Source organism: Chamaea fasciata, unplaced genomic scaffold (genome assembly GCF_029207755.1).
Source record: "Chamaea fasciata isolate MVZ Bird 193981 ecotype frontalis unplaced genomic scaffold, bChaFas1.0.hap1 SCAF_7, whole genome shotgun sequence".
Lineage (NCBI taxonomy): Eukaryota > Metazoa > Chordata > Aves > Passeriformes > Sylviidae > Chamaea > Chamaea fasciata.
The window spans coordinates 10,483,555-10,495,839 of NW_027094092.1; positions in this window are offsets into that span (position 1 = coordinate 10,483,555).

Below are 12,285 nucleotides of genomic sequence, written 5' to 3' on the forward strand. Positions count from 1 at the left end.
GGAGCGGGGCGGGGCGGAGCGAGGCGGGGCGGGGCGGAGCGATGCGGGGCGGGGCGGGGCGGGGCGGGGTGGGCCCGCCCCCCGGGGCTGTGTGAGGGCGGTGTGAAGGCGGTGCCTGCTCGTCCCCGCACTCCTGCCCTGGGAATAGGCGTATAAACACTACTGTGTCACCAAAAGGCGGTGCTGAGTGTTTGTGTGTACGCGCATCCGCTGGTAAATGGAGGAGGTTTAGCTGGGTGCTTCCCCCGGGCTTTGGAGCACCGCTCCCTCAGGCGGCGCCTCGCCCTCCCGGCATCTCAAAACCGTCAAAAGATTTCCAAATAAACGCGTTAAAACGTGCGGGTTTCCCCCCTCTTCGTGGGAAAGCAAGGGGTGTATCCAAATTGGTATTATCCGACTAACTAAGCTGGTGTAATACTTTCGATGCGTATTTACAATTTTTCAGGCATAGCTGAGCCAAGTATATTCCAGTAAGTTGAATGTTTTTAATGACAAATTACGGAATTGATAACATTGGAGCCCGGTCTGTGTGAGAGACTCAGCCACACCGAGGTGAAAAGTAAAGATGGAATTACACAATTGGGCTCCTAAATTATGTTTTCTAACTATGATGACAGATGTGTTGCATATTTGGATCAAACACAGCAAGCACAGTAACCCAGGACCCATCCTGGTCATTTTTACAGTTGTACCAAGGGAAAAAAAAGATAGTAAGACTAAAAGATCCTCAGACACATTTCTACAGAAATGATATTTAAAAAACCCAACCTCTGATGTTATTTACTCAGCCTATTAAACCCTAGGACTAACTTGATTTTGTCCTATAGCTAATCATCCACAGAATACAAAATTTTGAATGAATTGATAGTCACAACTGTAAGACATTAAATTAGTTAATTTCATTTTAAAAATAAGTATGAATTACTGTAATACTGTATATCATGCTGGTAACAAGTAGATGATTTGCAGTGTCACCTGTTTTGTGAAGCCAAAGTAAGTAGCCTTTTTAATTACTTAACATTTTGAATATGACCTTCTGATTTTTCTTTATGCACTAATTATCCTGAACTGAGTTACCTGCTCTGATGCATTGTACCAAATATTTCTTCTACTTTTTGAATAGATTTCTTCCATAAATACCTGTTTTAGAGAAATATGGTAGGGAACCAAAGTGATGTTGAAATTTATGGGAGGGAGTGTGCATTTTTTGTACTGAAAGCATGCCAGAACCAATGTTATGCAGAGCCGGATGCTAATAAATAGAGTTCCTAAGCTTTATTTTCTGATTTATAGGCTGATTTTTCAGAAATAAACTACTTTTTAGATATTTTAGTTAATGCTGAGGCTGTTTGGATTGAAAAGACGGCCTGTTCCTGAGGTATTTGTTCACGAGTGTCTGTGGGAAACTAGATTTCCTCAAGGACAGAAAACTAAGTTTAATGAGAGATTTTATAGGGTCAGAACTTAAGAATATTAAGCCAAAGTTAAAGAGGGAAAACAATTCTTGCTCCCTGGTACAAACCTACTGCACACATTCTTAACAGTTTAAAATTTTATTACTACACGATTGACTTGTATTGTTTAAAACAGGAAGATTCCTTTTATTTCCATATACACTCCTAACAATAAGTCACTATTGGCTATGTAGCATTTCTTTAGTGTGTAAATTATTGTTCTAGTGAAAAGAGCTGCTTTTTTCACTTTATGAGTGCTTAGGGGCATTTCAAGAAAAGAGACTTGTTTTATCCTGCTGTCTTTTGTTTTTATTTCATTGGATTTCGTTACTGGGGAAATTTAATTTACCACTTTTAAACGTGGATTGTTAAGAAGATCTTGTTAAACGAGTAAAACTTAGATTTAAAAAGTAAGATACAGCAAATTGAACTTTCACTTGTATATATGTTATATACAGTAAAAAACAATTTCTGAGAACTTCATTATCATATGGAATTATAAGCCTTTTTCAGGAATGCAAATTGAGCTTAATGAAGCTACTTTAATAACAGTATTAAAAAAAAAAAGACGTCTACCTACCTAACCACTACTCTTTGCAAGGAAATTACCAAGCAATTATCAATTAAGCACTTACCATTTGTGCTTCAGGTGCATGTCCTTAAATAAACAAGCCCCAATTGGAAACAGCTGGCTGGTCAGAGCAGGATATTTTAGTAGCACAATATTTTTACAGCCGATTTTTAGGACAAAAACTCTGGGCTGTAGGTAGGGCAGTGGCAAAATGCACCTGGGGGACCTGTCCAGGGCCATCGGAACTTATTAATCTGCTTTAGGCCCTGACACAATATGTACATCTTGGAAAGGTAATAAGCAGGTTTAGCAAAATGCTGGGCAGATTGGTTAAAAAAGTGCTAAAAATGAGTTTAATAGGTGTAAATTTTTTTTTTTTATTAGATAGCTTTATATTGTGCTAGTTCCAGAGGCTACTGTATTAGGTGTGTATCTGAAACTTGTTACTTCAAGGAATTAGGATTTTCTCTCCTGCTGGTAAGGAATGCTGAAGTAGGCCATATTAAATGGATTTTGAGCAATGTTATGGGCATACTTTTCCATCAAAGCAACATGAGGTGTAACAAACCAGAGCTGTAAGAATGGATGGTCCTTACTGGTTTATGTTTAATGTTTCACTGGGAAGGTGTTGCGTTTTTCCGAAATATATTTTTTTTGTAGCTATTAAAGGCTGCAGTGTTTTATACTGGATAAAAGGATTAGTAACTTTTATTACTACCTGTCTTGGTTTGGGAAGACAGGTATTTGCCAGGTAAAATTACAATCAGAGGCTCTTTGGCAAAGATTTGGGAAATAGGAATAGCAGTTCTTTACTAGTATGTAATACAAAGCAAACAAACACAACCCCCCCCCCCCCCCCCCAAACAACTACAGCATTAATAACACACGAAATCAGTACCAAGAACTTTGAGGGTTTTGTTTCACAAAACCCAGGGCAGTTTGGTTTCGGTGCCTCTGCAGGATCTTTAGAGCACTAAGTTGAAACAGTGGAAAAGTCCCGGGCTGGTAGCTGGGATGGCAGGGTGTCCCGGCAGGCAGGGGCAGGATGTCTCGGCAGCGCAGGGGGTGCAGGGTCACACTGTAGCAAGAGGAGCAGCGCCAAAGAAGCCGAAGGTGAGGCAGTGCCTGGCCCAGCTCCCGCGGGTGGCAGAGAAAACTCAGGATTCAGGCTGAACTGGTGATAGTAGATTTCTTAGGACTGGATCCTTTTGGCCACAGTGAAACTCTTCTAGCCAGCAACAGTCTTTCTCTCCCTCCCCGAACACCGGAAAAAACCAAAAGCCCGCAGCTGCCTCAAGCTTTGTCTTTTATTTGCGTTATCTCTTTTTTTCACTTTTGTCCACCTCTTTGTTTCGGTTAAGTACTCTCAAGTATCTAACCCTTGGTCTCTTTGGTAACTTGTGGGGAAAAAATTCTTTAGAGAAAGAAGGAACAAACTTAACCCCCAACATTATCCACCCCGAATTTTTTTCTCATACCAACATATTACATTGAGTTTTAACTGTTAAATATATATATATATATGCAAATATGGATACAGCCACATTGTCATGGGTAGTTCACCCTAAAAACGAGGTCCTCTTGAGGTATGCATCGGGTCTCTTCATCTTTTTGCATTACTCACCAGGTGCAACCTGGTCCCTGAGCGAAGACAACCTCACGGATGGGATTGTCTTTGCTGGAAGCAGGATTAATCCCAACAGTTTATTTCAGCATACCTCTCACGTGTACCACTGGAACTTTATTTTTGTTTGTCGTTTGCAAGGGCTCAGATTGGGCAGGACCTGCTCGGTTGGTGGAACCTCGAGTGTTCACCAACCAGGTGGCCTTTGCTAAATTAATATCTCAATTCTTGAAGGTTCTTCCACCTAGTGCCTTCAAGGTAGTTTTAAGCAGGCTATTGCACTGTTCAACTTTCCCGGCTGCTGGTGCATGATAAGGAATATGGTACACCCACTCAATGCCATGTTCTCTAGCCCAGGTGCTTATAAGACTATTCTTGAAATGGGTCTTATTGTCCGACTCAGTTCTTTCAGGGGTGCCATGTCTCCACAGGACTTGTTTTTCCAGGCCCAGGATGGTGTTCTGGACAGTAGCATGAGGCACAGGGTAGGTCTCCAACCATCTAGTGGTGGCTTCCACTATGGTTAGCACATAGCGCTTGCTCTGGCGGGTTTGGGGAAGGGTGATGTAGTCAATCTGCTAGGCTTCTTCATATTTATATTTGGACCACCGCCCACCATACCATAAGGGCTTCACCCGCTTGGCTTGCTTGATTGCAGCACATGTCTCACAGTCATGGATAACTTGAGAAATACTGTCTATGGTTAAATCTACTCTTTGATCTCGGGCCCACTTATAGGTGGCATTTCTGCCCTGACGACCCGAGGCATCATGGGCTTATTGAGCTAGGAACAACTCTTTTTTGTGTTGCCAATCTAAATCTATCTTTGATACTTCTATCTTGGCAGCCTGATTTACTTGCTTGTTGTTTTGGTGTTCCTCATTAGCCCGACTCTTGAGAACATGGGCATCTACATGGCGGACTTTCACAGGCAGCTTCTCTACACGAGTGGCAACGTCCTTTTATTCATCAGCCGCCCAGATTGGTTTTCTTCTACGCTGCTAGTTGGCTTTTTTCTACTTTTCCAGCTAGCTCCACAGAGCATTGGCGACTATCCACGAATCGGTGTAGAGGTAGAGCTTTGGCCACTTCTCTCTTTCAGCAATGTCAAGGGCTAATTGAACAGCTTTGAGTTCAGCAAGCTGACTTGATCTCCCTTTTCTTTCAGTGGCTTCTGCAACCTGTCGTGTGGGGCTCTCTATGGCTGCTTTCCACTTACGGTTCATTCTTATGATGCAACAGGAACCATCAGTGAAAAGAGCGTAGTGTGTTTCTTCTGCTGGCAGTTGGTTGTACAGAGGAGCTTCTTCAGTCTGTGTCACTTGTTCCTGCTTTTCTTCGTTTGTGAGACTGAAGTTTTCTCCTTCCAGCCAGTTTGTAATTATCTTCAAAATCTCAGGGCGATTTGGGTTTCCAATACGGGCATGCTGTGTGAAGAGGGCAGTCTATTTGCTCCATGTGGCATCGGTGGCATGGTGGGTGGAGGGAGCCTTTCTTTTAAACATCCACCCCAGCACTGGTAGTCGGGGTGCCAAGAGGAGTTGTGCTTCTGTGCCAATCACTTCTGAGGCGGCTTGAACTCCTTCATAGGCAGCCAAGATCTCCTTCTCTGTGGGTGTGTAGTTGGCTTCAGATCTTCTGTAACTTCGACTCCAGAATCTCAGTGGTTGGCCTCAGGTCTCCCCTGGCACCTTTTGCTAAAGGCTCTAGGACAAACCGTTGTTCCTGGCTGCAGAATAAAGCACATTCTTCACATTTGGTCCCGTCCTGACTGGGCCAAGGGTTACTGCATGAGCAATTTCTTGCTTGATTTGGGCAAAGGCGTGTTGCTGTTCAGGGCCCCAGTGGAAATTGTTCTTCTTGCGGGTAACCAGGTAGAGAGGGTTCACGATCTGACTGTACTCAGGAATGTGCATCTTCCAAAACCTTATGGCTCCTAGGAAAGTTTGTGTTTCCTTTTTGCTGGTCGGAGGAGACATTGCTGTGATTTTATTAATGACCTCAGCGGGGATCTGCCGCCGTCTATCTTGCCACTTTACTCTCAGGAACTGGATCTCTCTGGCAGGTCCCTTGACTTTGTTCTTCTTGATGGCAAACCCGGCTTTCAGCAGAATCTGGATGATTTTTTCTTCTTTTTCGAACACTTCAGCTGCAGTCTTCCTCTACACAGTGATGTCATTGATGTACTGTAGATGTTCCGGAGCTTTACTTTTCTCCAGTGCAGCCTGGATCAGCCCATGGCAGATGGTGGGGCTGTGTTTCTACCTCTGGGGCAGTCGGTTCTAGGTGTACTGCATGCTCCTCTAGGTGAAAGCAAACTGAGGCCTGCATTCTGCAGCCAGAGGAATGGAGAAAAATGAATTTGCAATGTCAATAGTGGCATACCACCTCGCTGCTTTGGACTCCAGCTCGTACTGAAGTTTCAGCATGTCCGGCACAGCAGCGCTCAGCGTTGGAGTCACTTCATTCAATGCACGATAGTCCACAGTCAGTCTCCATTCTCCATCAGACTTGCGCACAGGTTAGATGGGGCTGTTGAAGGGTGAGTGGGTTTTGCTGACCACCCCTTGGCTCTCCAGCTTACGGATCATCTTGTGGATGGGGATCACAGCGTCCCGATTTGTCCGATACTGCCGATGGTGCACTGTCGAGGTGGCAACAGGTACTTGTTGTTTTTCTACTTTCAGGAGTTCCACTGCAGATGGGTTTTCTGATAGTCCCGGCAAGGTGTTCAACTGCTTAATGTTCTCTGTCTCTACAGCAGCTATTCCAAAAGCCCATCTGAGTTTTTTAGGGTCTTTATAATATCCATGCCTGAGGAAGTCTATGCTTAGAATACACGGAGCCTCTGGGCCGGTCACAATCGGAAGTTTCTGCTACTCTTTCTCGGTCAGGCTCACCTCAGCTTCAACTAGAGTCAATTCTTGTGATCCCCCCGTCACCCTGGCAATGGAAATCGGTTCTGCCCCCACATGTCCCGATGGCATTAGAGTACACTGCGACTCAGTATCTACCAAAGCTTCATATTTTTGTGGCTCTGATGTGCTAGGCCATCGAATCCACACAGTCTAAAAAACTCGATTTTTTCGTGCCTTTTCCTGGCTAGAGGCAGAGCCCCTCTAGCACTGGTTATTCTTTTCTTGGACATACATGGTAGAGGTTCTTTCGAGGGAATCTGACACAGCATTCTCACCTCTGTAATACCTGGCAGCTTGCTCATGGGAGGCTGAGGTTACCTTCATTCTAGTGGAACTCTTTCTGTGAGTGTTTCTTTCCTTGAGCTCATGTACCCGTGCTGCCAGGACAGAAGTAGGTTTTTCATGCCACACTCCCATGTCCCCCCCATGGTCCTGCAGGTAAAACCACAGGTCAGCTTGAGGGGTGTACTCTCTCTCTCTCACTGGGGAATGTTGGGCTCTGATCCTGGGGCTTGTGACTCGCACTGGTGCTACATGGGAACTGTTCCTTCTCATTTCCTTTCTTATTTCTTTCATCTTCTCTTTGAGTTCTTTCACCACCGCAGAGACATGAGCCTGCATTGGGCCACTGATCATGCTTTCACAATTTCTGAGCTTGTTGGCAATAGAACCCACTGTCTCTCGGTTATTATCGGCATTAATTTTTGCGATGAATGTGGCGTATTGGGATGGTCCATGAGTTGCCAGATTCTACAGCATGTTGCCTGTGCATCTAACCTTGTTGGGGTCATTATTATGCTGTCTGGTCTTTTCAAAAAGTACTTTTAATACTGCCACTTCTCTCAACTGTTGGATTCTTGCTTCAAGGGTCTTCTATCGCATTCTATTGTTGTGCTCTTGCATTGTGTCTCTGTGGACAAATCTCTCTCTTACACTCATTAGAAGTCGTTCCCAAAGGGGAAGGGGCCTTTGGTCTTTTACAAATACTTGATTTATACTTGAGTCTTGGGTTAAGGGTCTTAAATTCTTTGCTTCAGCACTATCCAGTTGTACGCCTGTACCCATAAGGTCTCAGACTCGAAGTAGCCAGGCTGTATAAGCTTCACGTCTTCGTCGTGCAATATCTTTTTGAAGATTACGTAGACTTTCATACGTCAGAGACTTAGTGATGATTTCAACTTGTGGCTCTTTTGTGGATTGTGAGGACCCTCCTTTTTTATCCTTAATACCAGGATTTGACGATTTCACTTTATACCTCTTTGTTTCCACAGGGGTGACTGCTGCTGACTGTGGTTGCTCTTGTGGCTCAGCTGGAACCTGGACAGTTGTAACGTTTGTGAGTTCTACTGCTGCACCATCAGTCTCTGCCTTCTCGGGGCAGGGGGAGGGTTTTTCATGAGCTGGGGAAAGGTACTCTTTCAGCATCTGGCTCATCTCATGCATCTCTTTTACCAGAACTTCAGCTTAATCCGGGTGGGTCCTTTCTGAGGCAGGCTGTGGGGCAGAGTCAGGCTCTGGGGTATCATCCCTATTCTGTGGGGTAGGTATCAGGGTGGTTATCCAGGTCAATCTTCTATTATCTCTGAATGCTAAATAGATTACGCATATTAGCAGCACTAGCCATTGTGTGATATCATTAGCATTCAGAGAGGATTTAAACCTTTCAAAAACTGGTGGGGCAGACCCAAAGAGATGGGTAAAGGGTTGGGGAAAAAAAAACTCCCCCGGTGTCATTTCCTCACAGTAGGTACCATTGTTAAAGTAACTCCAAAAACACACAGTTAGTGTACGATAGCCTTGAATCCATGTGCCTGCCTTCTAGAGGAAATTAAAAATCTATGAGTTCTTCACTTTATTAAGCCATAAAATAAACTGGATGACAGTCACAGTAGCCTTAGTTATAGGGCTCATGTTTAGATAAGGGTCTGCAAATGGAAGGAATACAGCCACAACCACATGCCATCCAAACCAGGCTAAGTTAGACCACATGATGCAGCCTAATGAGGTTTTTATATCCAACGCACACAAAAGAAAGTACTAGGTTAGTTAAGAACTGCTATTTCTCTTCCCTTTTCTTTTCTCAGTGCCTTCAAGCCCCACGTTGGGCGCCAAAATCTGTCTTGGTTTGGGAAGACAGGTATCTGCCAGGTAAAATTACAATCAGAGGCTCTTTGGCAAAGATTTGGGAAATAGGAATAGCAGTTCTTTACTAGTATGTAATACAAAGCAAACAAACACAACACCCCCCCCCCCCCCCCCCCCAACAAACAACAGCATCATTAATAACACACGAAATCAGTACCAAGAACCTTGAGGGCTTTGTTTCACAAAACCCAGGGCAGTTTGGTTTCGGTGTCCCTGCAGGATCTTTAGAGCACTAAGTTGAAACAGTGGAAAAGTCCCGGGCTGGTAGCTGGGATGGCAGGGTGTCTCGGAAGGCAGGGGCAGGATGTCCCGGCAGTGCAGGGGATGCAGGGTCACACTGTAGCAAGAGGAGCAGCGCCAAAGAAGCCGAAGGCGAGGCAGTGCCTGGCCCAGCTCCCGCGGGTGGCAGAGAAAACTCAGGATTCAGGCTGAACTGGTGATAGTAGATTTCTTAGGACTGGATCCTTTTGGCTACAGTGAAACTCTTCTAGCCAGCAACAGTCTTTCTCTCCCTCCCCAAACACCGAACACCGGAAAAAAACAAAAGCCCGCAGCTGCCTCAAGCTTTGTCTTTTACCTGCATTATCTCCCCCTTTCACCTTTGTCCACCTCTTTGTTTCGGTTAAGTACTCTCAAGTATCTAACCCTTGGTCTCTTTGGTAACTTGTGGGGAAAAAATTCTTTAGAGAAAGAAGGAACAAACTTAACCCCCAACACTACCTTTTGTTCATTCTTCTTCAAATGATTGTGTTTGCACCTAAATCTTTGGAACTGTTCGTTCAGTTTTTGTTAGGTTTTTTTGTTTGTTTGTTTGTTTGTTTTTTTGGGTTTTTTTGTGGTTGGTTTTTTTCCACAGATATTTGTCTACCACCTCTGTAGTGCATTTACTAGGTATAAAAACGTGGTTTAAAAAAATGAATCAGAGAAACAGTCTTGGCTTTGCTTCGCTTCATAGAGTTTCTCTTAGAAAACCCAAGAGAGGCAGCTGTAGGATGTAGGAGACTTTTCTCCTGTCCCCTGTGGGGCTAGTGGGAAATGAAGGGTACCATAAGAATTTAGTAGTACAAGTGCAAGTCTATGAAGTTATTTTTTTTAATGCTTAAATCCTCCCCAACTTTATAAATAGAAATCTGTCCATGCAAGTAGTGTCATTATTGCCACCTCCTGGCAAACACGGAGATGATTCCTATTCACAGACACTATCCAGCATTCTGTTCACAGAGGATTTGGACTCACACTCTGGAGTTCAATATTTTCTCTGCTTGTAGCTTTGCATTTTCCTGTTGGAGTCACATTTTTGGCTTTGGTGTAGTGTTTTCCAACGTGTCAAACGTGTTGCTTGTTGCAGGAAGATGTGATTGATAAACACGATGAATTTTATTTGAATGATAAACACCTCATAAACAAAGAGTTACTGGGCAGAGGCAGATTATTCCTCCCCCTGCTTTCTCTTCCTGGTGAAGGCTGTGTTTAGGGATTATGCATCAGCATTTCAGGCTTAAAATGCATGTCAGCAATTAATAGGACAAGTGAGGATTACACAAAAGGCTATAGAGGTATCAGATGACATTGCAGTGCTGAGATGTAAAGATGGAAGTATCACTGATTTTTGGTATAGAGTGTTTGCTAGGAAAAATTTGTGTCTTTAAGACTTTAAATAGAGTTACACCTAGAGATAGGTATTAATTTTTCATGAATTTACTTATGATGAACTCGAGGAATTTTGCCCTTCTGTATCCTCTGTCTTTTAGAAATACTTAGTTTACAAAAACTTGCACTTGTTCAGAGGAAAACTGAAAAGAAACAACAGTTTGAGGTGAAGACTAGGCTGGTTATTCCTTGCTAAAGCTTTCTTCCAAGAGGATGTCTGAGTTCTGATACCACATTCTTTGAAAGGAACATTTCAAACACATTAAATCATATTAATGCTTCCATGGAAATATTAGTAGCTAACCCAAGAACAACTGAGATCCAGCATCCCCATCATCCTCTAGTATTTTTTATTAAATTACTATACATGGAATGTTTGGGGTTGTTTTTTGATGGGTACTTGGCCCTAAAATGTTGGCATTTGATAATGACAGTTGTTTTTCATAAAATGCTTAGAATAAAATACTTTCTCTATTCAACAGAATGTTACTTGTATAATGAAAATGGAAAGACAAGACTACAGAATAAATATAGAAGTCTAAGTCTTTTGGTAGTATAATGGTAGTTTGGAAAATGTTAGAAAGTAGTGGAGGAACTTAATCTTATTTAAAATATATCCTCTTTGTGTTATATCCCTTTTAAAACAATTCTTTGCATTCTGAAATCTGTGCATGCTCTCTAAAACACAAGTTTTTAACGGTGAACTTAAGGAAGGGAAAAACACATTATAGAAGCAAGGACTTGAGTGCAGAAGTCAGTTCCAAAAATAACAGTGAACACTTGTGCTGAAAGTCTCAGGAAGGATGAAGCCTGAGAATCAGCCTGAAGATGAAGAAAGCTTATGGGAATATGTCAACAAATCTTTCTGTGTTTCCTGGAGGTGACTGCTTGCTCTAACATCCTTTTCATTCATGTGATTTATAATATAAACTCTATACTGCCTTCTATACTTAGGAATTAAATTGAAAAAAACAATTCATTTTCATGTACATAATGTCCAAAATCCTTTCTCTGATAATTTACTTTTCCTCTATGCCTCCTTTAATTTTTTCTTACAAAACCCTTTCTACTTTTGTTTAAGCTCTTAAAGTGGCAATGTTTAAACAGATCAACATCCTTACTTTTTGTGGGCAGAGTCCTATCCTGCCAGATGAGATCTGAATGATCTGTAAAATTTTGCTCCTCCTCAATGTTTCATTAACATCTCTCACTTTTCAGATAGAAGTCATTAATTTTTCTTGACCACACTAATAACTTTTGCTCCAAGGGAAAAGACAATAAATATATGTGAGAGAAAAGTAATAATTCTAATTTCTTTTCCACTCAAGATGGAAACTATTATTCTGCTGAATCTAATTACTAGTTGTAAAGTAGGAATATTATCTGTAATTTATTTCATCCCAGGAAGATAGTGTGCACTTTTCAAACTTGGCCTTTATGCCAATGATTCTGTGTTACATTTTAACATGCATCTTGCTAATAATGCAAAACTATATTTTATCATCTTACACTGGGGATGAAAAACATCAATCAGCCTGCTTTAGAACTCCAGTGTAATAGCACAATGTGTATCTAGCTATTAATTTATTTAAGAAATGTCTGTTCTGTGTTTCTCCCTAGCCCTTGATGTGTTTATGTGCACGCTGTTCTTGGAAGGCCAGGGGGACATTTTGTTCGGGGATTTGAGGAGCAATGTGGATGGATGCCACACTCAGAACCTCTTTTCATACTTCCTATCAACACGTGAGTTTACAGTTAACTTGATCCTTGCAAGTAGAGCCGTTGATTCTGGGCTAAGCAGAAGTCTGGCTATCTTCTTGAATTAAGGCCTCAGGTTGGAACAGAACCAGTAAATGTTATCAGCCAGAAGCAACAGTTATTTTAAGATGTAAGGAAGTACTCTAAGGAATGGTTCACTAGGTC